The sequence below is a fragment of the Falco punctatus genome (assembly GCF_963210335.1).
Source record: "Falco punctatus genome assembly, contig: scaffold_29, whole genome shotgun sequence".
Classification (NCBI taxonomy): Eukaryota; Metazoa; Chordata; class Aves; order Falconiformes; family Falconidae; genus Falco; species Falco punctatus.
Window position 1 is genome coordinate 2043950 of NW_027660164.1, and position 14859 is coordinate 2058808.

The window sequence follows — 14859 nt, forward strand, 5'->3', positions numbered from 1 at the left end:
CTTCTGAAATCTGGTCCTTCTGTACAGGAGCTAGCCTTGCTAACTCATCAGCCCGGTTATTCCATTCTCCCGCTGACCCCCCATCTATCTGATGGGAAGCTACCCAACCTACAGCAAAGTTCCCTCAGCTAACGATACTTAAAATGTCTTGCCATTTTTCCTTTTGCCACACTGGAATCTTATTAGCCTGCCATTCATTTTGCTCCCAGAAAGGAAGCCATTTGGTACATCCTTTAAACACTGCATAAGAATCAGTATACATGTAAATAGGAGAAGTAGTTTGTGCTTCATGTTGAAAAATGCTCCATACTGCAATTAATTCACCAACTTGTGCACTACCCTCTCCCTCTGTTATAATTTGCTCATCCGAAGAGGTATGGAGCGCTACTGCTCAGTATTTCTACACTTGTCCTTCTCGTTTGGCAGAAGCATCAGTAAACCAAGCACTAACTAACTGTTCACAGAGAAAAGGAGGGGCCCCCTGGATGACTGAGGCAGGTTGATCTTGGCCCTCGTCCAGGCTCTCTACTTCTTGTATAGCTAGGTTTTTTAAAACTCCTTCAGATACAGAGAGTGTTACAATAGTGTTCAATCTGAGCATACCACTTTCGTACTGAGGCTTTCTGGGCCACCCCGTCAGGGGGAGGGGTCCCAGTAGTGACTGTTTTTATAACTTTAAATGTGCCTCTCAATGTAATGGGTTGTTGTTGTACGATTTTTTCTACTTCTATGAGAGCCAAGCTAACCGCAAACAAACCTTTCTCCCAAACAGTGTATCTTTTCTCAGCATCCCTAAAGCCACGGGAGTAAAATCCCACAGGCCGGGTTGGACCCTCAGGGCCCCACTGCCATATGTGCACTGACAGTCCTGATAAAGCAAACCCCCACTCCACCTGGAAGGGGTCTCTAGGGTGGATAGGACCAAGAGCTTGGTGTGCTGTTGCTTCAAAAATTAACAATTGCACAGCCTCTTCCTGAGAAGCAGTCCATTCCCATTTGACCCCTTTTCTTAGCAAATAATAAAGAGGTCTGGCAATGATAGAAAAGTCCGGGATGTGTTTTCTCCAGAACACCAATAATCCTAAGACATGTTGCAGATCCTTTTTCGACTCAGGCATTTTGATCTGTTCTAAGGAAGCAAGGGTATCTGGTGGGATGCATGTCATTCCCCCTTTCCACCAGATTCCTAAGAATTTCACTTCTTGTGAGGGCTTTTGGACCTTTTCTGAAGGGATCTGCAAACCCAGATTTTCCAAATGTGAGGTTATGTTCTGTTGGGTTGCTCCCACATCCTCTGTTTCATCCCCCCTCCACAAGAATATCATCAATATACTGATAAACAGCTATGCCTTCGGGTTTTGGTATTTTTTCCAGCTCCTGGGCTAAAGCATGATGAGCCAGCGTGGGGGAGTGTTTGTATCCTCGAGGAAGGTGGGTGAAAGTAAATTGTTCCCCTTCCCACGTGAAAGCAAAACGTTCTCTGTCTTCTGGTCACAAAGGAATGATAAAAAACACATGTCTTTAACATCTATTGTTGCCATGATTGGATGGGCTTTTTCCTGGATTATTATTATCAACTCAGCCAGATCAGGGACTGCAGCAGTTAAAGGATCGGCGTTAGCATTCAGTCTCCCAAAATCTACTGTAAGCCGCCACTTCCCATTAGGTTTTCTTACAGGCCACACTGGAGAATTAAAAGGGGAATGGATATTTATCAGCACTCCCATTTCTCGTAACTCCTGCATGACTGGTTTAATGCCCTCCTTTGCTCCCAAGGGAAGGGCATATTGTTTAATTACTCTGCTGAACGGCAGTGGGGGTGCGGTTTGAAGCAATCTGACATGCAGTGGCGGTGTTCCAAAGGTCCACAACAATCCTTCAGAGTCCTCCCACTGCTTTCCCCTGAGGGCATCCATTCCTAACAAATTTGTTGGAATGTCTCCGACCACCATTATGATAGTCATCGTCCCTCCCTCTCCTGGAAGAGTCAATCTTACCGGGGCAGCTTTCATGATTTCTGTCGACCCTAAGGCATTCAGAACACAAAAATGGCGCTTCAAGGGAAAACCCCCACATCTTTCAGCATCTTCCTCTGTCAGAGCAGAGACCTGTGCACCAGTATCAATTAGAAAAGTCACTGGTGCACGCTTAGGGCCAGCTATAGCTGTGATTAGCAAATCTCCTCCTCTAGCTTTCATGAGCTGTCAGATATAAATCCATCCTTCATTCCCCCGCCCACTACTAGGGAACGGAGGTTCTAGTTTCCCTGCTTATGGGAAACAGCTTCCTCAGCGGGGGGAGCTGAGGGTGCATCGGGTGATATTTCTTTCCTACGCTGTGTATGAGAGGGTTGTTTTGGATTATACCACTTTAACACTACCTTGCTCAATTTACCAAAGGGTAAGCCATCCATTATATCCCTGGGGACTCCTTTTTTAATTCCCCAAAGCCACCACTGTTGTCGAGTCATGGACTGTCCTCCCTCTCCTGTTTTATGGTGCGGATGTTCCTTTTTCGGGACAGCTGCAGCAGCTACAATTTTACCGGTGGGGAGGGGAAAATCCTCAACTTCTATTTGGCGGATTCCCCTTGACTTTTCCTCCAGAATTTTTGCAGGACCGTATTTCCTACTATAATCTATCAATTCTTGTGCTACATGTCCCCAGGTCCACACCTTTTTATTACTTGATGCTGGAGTCGTATGGTGGGAAAAAACTGAATCTGGTGTGGCATCAATTTCATTTCTCTGGCTTCTAATAAAACCTTCCAGCCTTTCTACAGCACCCATCTATGCCATGGTCCTCTGAAGGCTAACCCCCGTAGGTCTGAGTGACGCTGGAAGTCCCCTTATCAAGGGGGTCATGATTTCAGGATTCACCGGCAGCATCACTGGGGATTCACATCTGGGAATTAATTTTCTTTCATGTATCATCTGTAAACAAGCTGCTTTGTGTACACTTTTGAACAATTGATCAGCTGTGCCAGTGATTGCCAGGGGATCCCCTCTGTCCAAAGGGTTCAATCCTCCAGCCCAATAAGCAGCTCGCTGGGTTAAAGACCATGGGGCACGTTTATCTCCTGTTGTCAAGAAAACTCCGTGACCCCAATAGCCACCAGCTTCCTTTTCACTCAATCGAATTTGGTCCCCCCCAGTTAGGGATATGTGCCACACGTACTCTGTTTCGGACTCTTTAGGAAGACGTCCATACTCTCTTTTCTGTTTGGCTAACTCAGTGGCAGTATATGGTATCTCTTTGGTTGTAATGTGAGGATCATCATCATCCTCATTCAGATAAGTATATTCTGTTTTAATTAGGGGCCTCACTTGAGGGTTGTCCACAGAACTTTTTCTTGCCTCCACCAATCCTTCTGAGGGTATATGGGGTTAATTAGTCGAATACCCTTTTCCTCTACTTCTGGCTCCATTTCACTCAGGACTTCAGTGTTTTTAGAGCATGCTGCCTTCAGGGTGGTTTTTAACAAGTGGTTTTCTTCCCTTTCTTTCTCTAATTGTTGTTCTAAGTCATAATTCATTGTTTGCAGAACTTTCACCACATTTTCAAGGGATTCTCTAATTTTGTTTTCATTGCTACCTTTTCTAAGGTGATCTTCAATTGCTGCGACCAGGCTGGCTCCTAAAATGGCACAGACTATAGATTTGCCCTTACCTGATCGAACCTTAGCTTCAGCCTGTAAGGACGTCACTTGGTCCACTACATTCTGCAAGTTTGCCCAATCATCTAGAGCCCAGTCTTCTCCGGGCACAGAGGGTCAAGCCCCATACTTTGCCAGAAATGTGTAAAACATGTCCCGACCTTTCATTAACAAAGGATTTTGTTTATCAGGTTTTTTGGCCATTCTTGCTACGAATGGACCAAACCCACTTCGAGGAGGCTAGACTTAGTTACAAACACACAGCCACTGCTGTGTCACCCATCTCTTCCCTGAATGGTTGAAGGGACCAAAAATCTGCTTCGGGAAGGCAGCTTATAGTTACTACAAGGTAGTTCCTTCACTTTCCCGAGCAGAGCAGACAAATACTCATTAACACGAGGGCAGCCCCCCTTTATAGCACTTTCCCCCTTTTCCACTTTGAGTTCTTTTAGTTTGATCCCAACAGACAGAGCCCTCAATCGGAGTTTGGAGTGCTAAGGCCTAGGCGTGTGTGGTGTGTGGGAAATTCGAGTCGCCCCCCTTGCTTTCTGGACACCTCTCACCCAGGTGGGTGTAGGGCCAGGTGCGGCTAGAACAAAACGTCCTTCCCCTGTTACAAACCACACACAACCTGCACTCCTCTGTCTCTCAGGATCCTGTCCGTGACGCCAGTTTAATGTCACGGTCCACTCAGTGGACTAGTGAAGGTTCGTTAACTATGATCTCGAAGAGCAAAAAAGCAAGGCAACCACACCAAGGGGTTATGCTTCAATCAAAAAGCACAATTTTTTTGTTTGCCCTTAAAGTGGTGTGCAATAGGAGGAAAGACAGAAAGCGAATAAAGGTAAAGTAAAAAGAAAAGGAAAGAGGAGTATAGCTACCACCACAGGTCCAAGGCATCCATATGGTCCCAGCGTCCCACTGGTCCTTCCGATCATCGTGATACTTGGTGGGGAAGATCTCCAAAGTTCAGTTGCTAAGAAGGCATCTTTTTATGCCAGGCAACACACCTTGCTCCTCCTCTGGTCCATGGACTGCCGCCAGTCTCCGCCCTCTCGAGCCAGGTTATCTTGCTCCAGTGGCTGGTAGCTTCAGACCAGGAGGCGTATTCTTGTGTTTTCTGGTTCGTTGCTATGACCACGGTTGTGATCCATCTTCTGGACAGCTGTTATGCGGCCTTATTCAATCCCAGGTGGCAGGGAACGGCATGCAGTTCTCCTTCCCAGGGTGCACTTGTTCCTTTCAGTCCCAGTTTGCAGGGAGCAGCATAGTACTCCTCATACCGTGCAGTTCTCTTTCCCAGGGTCTTTGTGTCTTGGTGTCCATGAGGACCACATTCCATCTCCAGGTCTCTGTTGACAACGTTGAGACAATATTGCTCTTTTTAGACCGACTCTTACAGACCCCACCATCTTTATGGTCAAAGGTATATGCATTACATTTCTTTCTGTCTTACTTTACTCTTTGATGTTACCAGAATGACAGAGAATTGAATTTTGAAGGGACCTCTGGAGATCATCCAGTGCAATCCTCAGATGAGGCAAGCTCACCTTGAGCAGTTTGTTCAAGTCCTTGTCTAGGTGGGTTTGGAATATCTCCGGGGATGGACATTCCACAGCTGCTCCTGGCAATCATTTCCCGTGATTGATCACAATCCAAGTCCAAAATCATTTCCTTGACTTCGGATGGAGTTTTATCTACACTAATGTGACCCTCACAAGGCTTTTCTTTGGCAAATGAAACTGTTAATGTCTCTCATGCTTTCTTCCTTTCACAGATGCTCCAGTCACTTCACCAGCTTGGTGGCCATTTGTAGAACTTACTTTAGTAGGTCAACAACTCCCTTGCCCTGGGAAGCCCAGCCCTGGTCACGGCACTCCAGATGTGGCCTCAGCAGTGCTGAGAGGAGGGGAAGGATCACCTCCCCCCATCGGCCAGAGATGCTTGTCCTAATGCAGCCCGGGGGCTGTTGGCCTTTGCCATGAGGGTGCATCGATGGCTCCTGCTCAGCTGCTTGTCCTCTGGCACCCAAAGGTCCTTCTCTGCAGAGCTGCTCTCTGGCCGGCCTGCCACCAGCAGGATAGCCCCAGGAGGGCTGGATCACGGGCTGGCCTCCCCCAGGGGCTTGCTCAGCACCAGCAGCAGCATCTTGCCCATCTTGGAGATGAGCTTCAGCTCTGGCACAGGCCACAGGGTGCTACAGAGTCACCTGGGAGAGCAAAGCCCTCTCCTGCCAGGGCTGCGCAGCCCAGGCCTGTTTCCCTCTGGCCTTGGCCACTGCAGCCTTTGCTCTCGTGGTGGGAACCTCCTTCATCCTTCTGCTGCCCCCTGCCACCCGCTCCAGCATCCTCTGCTGGGCAGCAAACCCCTCCCACACAAGGGCTCCCGTCCCTGGGTACCGGTGTCCGTGTGACAAGCCTGCCCTTGGCCCTGGTGCCACACCTGAGGTGCTGCAGCCCACATGGGCCCCAGAGCCCACCGCCTGGGGCACGGGCAGCAGGAGCCCCCAGTGCCACCACAGAGCTGTGACATCAGTGCCGTAAGCGCTGAGGAGGGGCAGGGCAGCTCCCATGCCTTTGGCGGTGGATGGAGACACAAGGTCTGTAGGGGAGACCTACGGGAAAGATGAGGGGAGGGGGATGCTCTGTGTGATGTCAGGGCAGCTCAGACAGATGGAGCTCTTCTAGTGGATGGGCCAAGGGGTGAGGTGGGAGCTTGTGTGTGGATCAAGGGGAGAGCAGCCAGGGTGGCACTTTGGGAGGAATTAGTTGTGGTTTGGCCCAGTCCAGCACCCAAATGCCCAGAATCAGTTGTTCACTGACCCCTTACATGCCCAGCATGGTGGGGGTGAGGATCAGAAGAAAACTCACAGGTCAGGACAAAGTTCAACAGGAGAAGCAAAAGTTGTGTGTGCAAGGAGGGCAACATGAGCAATTCGCTCACCCTTGCCATGGGCAGGCAGGGGTTCAGCCATCTCCAGAAAAGCTGCTCTTCAGCACATCTGTCAGTGACACGGGAAGACTAATGCCACGACCACGCATGTCCTCTTTTCATCCTCCTTTCCCTGAGCTGTTATTGATGAGCACAACGTCCTGGGATATGCAATATCCCTGTGGTCATTTGGGGTCAGCTGTCCCAGCTTCTTGCGTCCCCCCAGTCTCCTTGTAGTGCATGCAGAGTGTGAGAAAGAGAAGCCTTGGTGATTGCTCTGCAGCGGTGGCCAAAACACTGGTGTGTGGTCAGCGCTGCCTTAGGAAGAGACGCAAAGCACAGCACCAGAAGGGCTGCTGTGAAGAACATGCACTCCATGCCAGCCCGAGCCAGGACAGAGCGACAGGTCATACAGTCAGGGTGAGGCATGAACAATGTCTTCTTGAAATGACCTGAGGAAACCTGTGGATCACAGAGCCTGGCTCTTCTGGGGGAATCAGTCTCCTTGGTGATCACTGCACAGGTAAGCCAGGATGCCAGGAGCCCAGGGGTTGTGGGCAAGTTCCCCATGACTAACAGCCCACCCAGTCTGATGCCCACCTGCACCTGGGAGTCCAAAAAGTAAGAAATCCTCAGTGCTGTGAAGACCAGTGCCAGCCTTTTGTAGTGACTGTGAAGCTGTGGTGTCCCTGATGCCCAGGCACGTGGGGAAGGAGAGCAGCAGAGCACAGCCCTGGGAGAGGAGGGAAGGAGAACCTGGCCTGCTGAGGGCATTGACAGGTGGGATCCCATGGGGGCAGGGCCCTGAGAGCATCCCTAGGCCTTCCTGGCCCTGACCAGCCTCATGTGGGGCCTCCACCCAAAGCTTTCTCCATGTCTCCAGGAGGGCATTGATGCCAGGAGGAGATTCAGCTCCAGCGTGATCTATGCTGTGGTTCTGCAGGTCTCCAGCAAATATTTTAGACACAGCGTTGCCTGTCCATAGACCTTGTTCGTTTGGCCTTGCAGGCTCATTTTCCCTCTTGATACTAGATGAGATGTCCCAGGAAATGCCACTCTGACCCTTTAAATCCTAGGGGCTCTCTGCTTCCTTACTTCCGATCCCTTCATCAGTTGTTAGCAGGAGGAGAAGGATAAGCAGGTCAGGCTTCTGGGTGTCAGGGACAGAAAAGGAGGATCAAAAAACCCCCAAAGCTTCAGCTCCTTTCATAGAGGTATTAAATCTTTCACAGGAACCAGAAAGCACTGAGATTTCTCTGCCTCCCGCCTTTTAGCAAAGAAGTTCACACTATCCAAGTAGAGCGTTTGTTTGCATTCTGTTGACAGCTTCAGGCACCCGATGATGTGGAGGTTGGTCACTGCATTACGTCTGGCCAAGAACATTCTTATTTCCACATCTGACGATTGCACCACAGTTCCAAGACTCGCTTCATCTTCCTGACCACCTCCCCATTGGGACTGGCAGGTCACTAGGAGGCTCCCAAGGCCTTCCCTTGTGCGGGCTGAACAAGGCCCTTGCCCTCAGTTTCCCCTCCCAGGAAAGTGTTCCAGCCCCTGAGCATCTCAGTGACCCTTCACTGAACTCATTCCCGGTCATACACATCTTCCTGGCTGTAATGGGTTCTCTCTGGAGACATCCAGCAACTTCTTCCCTCCCCAGCCAACACCAAAAATTAACACAGCAGTCTACTCATGGTCTAACAAGCGATGAGTACGGGGCACAATCACTTCCTGCACTCCCTTGGCAAGGCACCTCTTCATACGCTCCAGGGCACTGCTGGCTGCCTCTGCTACCAGGTCACGGGCTGGGATTGTGTTTTGCCTTCTGTCCCCCAGCACCACCAGGGCCTTTTCTGCACAGACACTGCCCAGCCAGGCAGGTCCCAGGCCCTGCAGCTGCAGGGTGTTAGTCCATGCGAGGGAGGTGCAGGCTCTGCCCTTGGTCCGTCCTGCATCTCTGCAGCTCCTGACAGGGCGGCCACCCCACCTGCCAGGGTTCCCCTCCATGGCATCCCTAGGGCACAGGGATGGTCCTCTCAGTTTGGTGCCATCGACAGACATTGTGAGAGTTGCCTCCACTGGGTCCTGTGTACAGCTCCTAAAAGTCACAGTGTAGGGTACAGAAGACACCCTTGTGCTGCCCACACTGCCCCAGTATGTCCCAGTGCCCTCCAGGTGGGGTGTGAGCCCTTCCTCACTGCTCTCTCAGCCTGACCATCCCGCTGGTGTTTTACCCATCTCTTTCTGATCACACCCAGAGTGTCATGGCCTCGCTTGGGCAGAAGAACACTGAGGGAGACCATGGCCAGAGTTTTGCTGAAGCCGAGGGAAATGACATCCACTGTGGAGCTCCTCACGCACAGCCGCAGGCTGTCAGGTTGGCGAGGCAGGATTTACCCTTGGAAAATCCACCTGGACAGTTACCCGCTCAGGTGCCAGAAATGTCACCCAAGGGGACTCTAACTGGTGGCACGCCCCTCACCATGGGGGGTTGTGCAGTCTGTGGCTCCCGGAGCTGCACTTATGGACTCCTTCCAAGACAGTTGCAACACTTCCTTGTCCTTTCTCACAAGTGACCTCTGCCAATTCATGGAGCTTTCAAAAGCGATACCTCAAGGAAATAGTGATTTTATACCAGAACTTCACCATCATTATTACAGTTATACCACGTCCTTATTTTCTCTCATCTTTAACATATTTGCACCCGAGCAGGGGACAGTGATGACTTCTGAAGTCATCTTTTCAGCAGACTGTCTCAGCAAAGGCTCTTTCAGTTATTCACCGGTTTTCTTCTCCCTTTATTCTTTGGACTTACAGGTACCTCTCACCTGTACTGCTGTTTTTACTTCAGGAAGGAAAAACTTGCATGTCTTCCTGCAGCCAAACTGTCTCCTTACCAAGATCTTCCCTTGTGTTTAGATCTATATTTCCGTATCTAGCACCTAAAAGATTTCTCATGAGAGTGTCCCTTGCAGAAAGGCACATCATCAGAGACAGCTTGGACATGGCATCTGCTTGTGGAGGGTGTTGGCTCATTTATGACACTTGATCATTTTTCACACTGCTTGCAGATTTGAAAAATTGTTCTGCAGCTGTGTGCCGCCAGTCCTCTAAGGCAAAAAGGTGGGGATGGTAACAGCATAAGGAACTGGAGGACACCACAGATAATGAAGGGAGGCAGTGCTTCAATGGTATTGCTGACCTTGGCAGGCATTCCCAAGGTGAACAGCTCAGAATCCCCAAAGGAAGACAGACAATGTCCAGGGAGAAGAAGCGGGCTGCTTGCATGGGAGAATACAAGGGTGGTCAAGGAGAATCAACTGTGCATGGGAAAAGAGCTACAAAAGAAGGAAAGGGTGAAGAACGGGAATCAGTCAGGGCTGTTTGGGGGTCTCTTCTCATGGCTGGGAAACTTTAGGCCATGGATCAAAAATATTACAGGATTTATTATAATTATCTTTAACCACCTTATTGATGTTTGCCTTTTATCTCCCGTGCCTTTTTTCCTGTATTCAGTGTTTAGTTGATTGTAACATAAATCAGCTCATGGTCACCCAGCTACACACAGCCTTTGCCTCTTCGCAATTAACAAGCAAAAAAGAGGAGGATAGAGAATCTCTGAAGAGAGATATAGGAGAGGAAGATGGAGAATATTTCACCTAACAAGAGGTGAGAGAACAGCTGGGTATTGTGAAGGAGAGTAGGAAAGATGAACATGGTTATCTAGTGACAAATAGGTGTCTGCATGCTTGTAGTGATATATAGCTATGTAACTGCTGAATGATTTCTGCCCTGAGCCTGGTGCCTGGTGGAGCATACAGCTGCGGTTTGTGTGCGGGCTCAGAGATGTAAATAAGGGCTTCTCTGTTATGGTAAAGTGTCTCATTGCATATATAGATGAAAAAAAAAAAAAAGGGGGGGGGGGGGTGGTGTCAGGGGGTGCTTGGGGAATGAAGGGAATGACCCCAGAGGCACGTTCAGAGAAATCATGCTGTGTTTTGAACTTTTTGAAAATCTCTGCCGACCATGCGGTGTCTCCCATTTTGACTTTGTGTCAGTTGGTGATAAGCAGCCAAAGCACAAAGGCCTCTTAGGCATGAAAGACCCTTGTACCAGGCAGTGGTCAGGACCGCATGGATGTTAACTTGGGGGAGAGGTGATGCTTGGGTCTCTACAGATGAAGGTCCGCAGTAGATACCTGCTCGCTGTGTGCAGCCTGAGCTTAGCGTGCCGGATCGTGGGAGCACTGCTGTCGCCAGTCAACCCAACTGATGTGTGGGTCTCCTTACTGAACCAGTCCTTGTTTGGTGTGCCCTTCCTTGAAACTGACTTGCAGACATTGTTGCAAAAAAGTGAATGTATGTGGGGAATGAAGAATCTTACTGAAAGCCTTGATAGCTGGGGTAATTGATTACCTCTGTATAAAGTTAATCCAAATGATATTGTTTGCACTTTGAATGTCGATAGTTGTCTTTATGTAGATGCTAGTGTAGTAGGAGGCTATGATGGGACCATGCCACCCACATAAATCAACACGTGAACATGTTGATAAGCATAATGCGCTCAAACGCAATGTAACTTTGGATGAAGCAGGTAATGATGTAGTTGATTTATGGAACTGATGGGAACGTATTGCAGCAGTTCTTCTCTTACCCGAAGTAACAGCAGAGAAAGCATTAAAGAGTTAAATACCTTGTTTGTTAGGTAGTTAAGAATCTGAGTCAAATTTGCCACTATGACGTACAAAACCAAAGCAAGTATTGGCTTTTTGTTGTTGGCTCAAGGACATGGCTCTGAGGATTTTGATGGTATGTGCTGAATGGATTTTAGGTGCCCCATTGCAGCAACATGTTAGCAAAACCTGAGAAAATGTCAGCCTTTTTGGCATCCATTCACTCAATTGGCAGTATTGTTTGCTATTGCCTTGGTTGCCTTCATGTTTGCAAGGGCCCCGCAAAACACGGCAAACCTGGTGCTAGCTGTTCAAAAACAAAAAGGGGAAATTGTAGAACTGTACAGAATAGAGACAGTGGGTTGTTTTAACATTGATAAAGTGCAGCTTTGGCCTTGCTTTGATGATGTGCAGCTTCGATCCTGCAGCAAAGAGTTAAATAACTTTGAGGGAGTATGAGAAGAAACCAGGATGTGGCAGAAACAAAGGAGGAATGTGATGTCACCTCTAGAAGATAAGGAAACAGCATGAACAGTAGAGAGTAGCCTATAGTGAACAGCGCTAAGGGAAGTGTTGTATGAATTTGACTGATCGCTCAAACTCTATTCATAAGCAGCTTGCTGAGTTAAAAAAAAGTACAAGCCATAAAGATTGAGAACGGGTTACCGGACTGGCTACAGAGTTTAGGAATTACCGGAGGGTTAAAAGATTTGTTTCTGCACGGGATAACGGTATTAATTGCCATTGTAATCTGTTGAGTGATATTGGGCTGTGTGTGGAATTGCTTTATGAGAATGATGAACTGAATGATAAAAGGGGTCTGGATCACTCAAAAACAAAAAGGGGGATTTGTGGAGTGGCTGGAAGACAATGGACATATAATGAGCAATCCAGACCAAGTAACTTTGTTGTAATAGCAGGCCGAGCAGGCCGCAGCTCTAACAAGCTGCAGGTGTTGTGAAGGACATATGCAAGGCCAAGGGAGACAAAGAAACTGCATTCGCAGAGAGATAAGAGAGCTGGACAGAAAGACGAGAGAAAACAGGATGCCTGCACAAGGGGGGAGCGGCGTGCGGGCGCCACTCCGGGACCAATCAGATGGAGTGTGATGCCGCATGGATAACAGCTAGGTGACATAAAAGATGCCAGAAAAGGCTGATGTAACCAAGCGATGAAACGAGGTGTTTACATTGAATTATTTGTCCCTCACAGAAGGAAGAGAAGGGCCCCCGTTGTTATACATCCTCAGGCTATTCAGGGAAGTCAAACACAGGCCATTCCTGGGTTACAGGTTCATTCTAAGAACATGACTACAGGCAACTGGAAAGGATCCAGTCCAGTGTTGTTCATCGGTAGAGGATATTTTTTGTGTTTCCACAGATAAAGGACCTCTATGGGTCCCTAGCAGGTTTGTCCGCCCTGCATGTCAACTCCAGAAGAACGGAGAGAATATAGACGACAGCTTTATCTCCAACCAGTCTTTAACAAACTCTGTGCAGAACTTGGGCCAGTCCCATCCACCATAGAAGACGTGCTGTTGACAGCAGCAAGAAGACAATCATTTGGGTCACGAGCTTGTAATGCTGTGTTGAAAAAAATTTGTAATACGAAGAATGCTGTTTGTGGAAACTATAGGGAACGAGCAGCAATAATATTAAGTTGTGGTAACTGTAGACAGAATTTTGTTATAGGTTGTAGCCGCTTGCGAAATGATTATGCTTTGTACTTAGACTGTCAAAAGAGCTTTGCTAATATTACTTTGAAAATACTTGTAGGGAATTTTTGAACCTTAAGCCAAATCAACATTTTCCAGAAATATGGATGCCAGAAAGTATTGACAGCAGAATAGAAGCTATCTCTTGGCGGGCCTTGACAAAAAACTTAACTGTTGTTTTAGCTACAAAGAAAACACAAGCTCTTGGCTTGTGGTGCTTGTTTTGTCAGTTGGGAACAAGATTGCGACGTAATGAAATTGTTTGATCTGCTTGTAGGGCTGATAGGAATCATCAGCATGCCCTCACAAGGAACAGCATGGGTTCCTGTCCAACCACAAATGAACATGTGGGTTACCTGGGCCAACAAGACAGGGCAAGATTCATTTTGCTTATCGTTAGCTACCCCATCTGGCCCATTTCGTACCTGTTTGATTGGGGTCCCTTTAAACCATGTGAAGGAGTTTGGGCACTGGACAACAGGTAAAATATACTCCGACTACCTCGACCAAGCAGCAAATGACTTTTAGACCATCAACAGTGGGTCTGTGCAAGCCGATTGGTGCCAATCACTTGGTATTCCAAGGCACCCCTCGGGGGCTCAAGCGTTCCAAATTGCTCAGGGCCTGAATGTTACCGGCATGGAACCTCAGGAGCTTGACATCTTAGGATCTATGCTGGGAAACTACTGTTTATTTTTTGGGTTTTACAAGAAAGACATTGACTCCAGTAATTTTAGGATCCACAAACCAAGAAATTACAATACTTGGATTGCCCCTGGGTCCCCCTGGCATTCTAACATCACCGGTTACTGTAACGGTTGGACTTGGCCTGTTTCATGGTCTGGTGAGACAAATGAAAAAGCAAAGACGTTGCCTCGGGGAGTATTCCTCATTTGTGGAGATGGTGCCTGGCCCGCCGTACCCGCAAGGGCTCAGGGAGGACCATGCTAATTTGGCAAACTAACATTATTTGCCCCTAGTATCCATCAAATGCTTAACATAAGTAACAAGTTTAAACGCGTCAGACGTAGTGTATACCAATTGGGACCTGAATGTAAACATGATGTTGAGTTGTGGGAACGTCCATCTGTCATTTTAGCATCACTCTTTACACCACAAGTTGCTTCTGCCAAGGCTCTCACTCAGTTGAGACAGTTGGCTTGTTGGAGAGAGAACAAATTAACATTACCTCCAGAGTATTAGATGACTCACCACTGATGTTGACAGTATACGACATGCTTTAATACAAAATCGAGCTGCCATTGACTTTCTGTTATTAGCACAAGGACACGGCTGTGAGGATTTTGAGGGAATGTGCTGTATGAATCTTGCTGATCATTCCGAGTCCATTCACAAAAAGCTTTCCCAACTGCAAGATAATATGAAGAAACTCCGTGTTACTGAAAAACCTTATGACGATTGGCTTAAGGGATGGGGAATCACTGGCTGGTCAAAAACCTTATTGATGGAAGGGATGAAATTTTTGTTATTATCTTTGCTGTGCTAGTTATCTTTTGTTGTATTTTCTCCTGTATGAAGAAAGATTTGGAATCAATTGTTGATAGAGCCTGGGTTGTCCAAAAAGAAAAAGGGGGATGTGTAGGGGAATTCTTGGCAGAACAAGGGCATACTGTACCCTTGCAGGAGTTGGACAACCCTGGCCTGCAGATTACAAAGTTATTTGAAGAAATTGTACTGTCCTTGAATAGGCAGAATAAAGAATAATGAGCATTGTACAAGAAGAAGGCCGGATGCCAAGCAAGATATGAAAACCGCTAGGTTAGCACAACCTTGTTAGGCGCCTGCAGCATGACAACCAATCAACAAGTAACATGAATACGTAACCGACAACCAATGACTGTCAGGCAGCTGCCGCGTGAACAGTGTA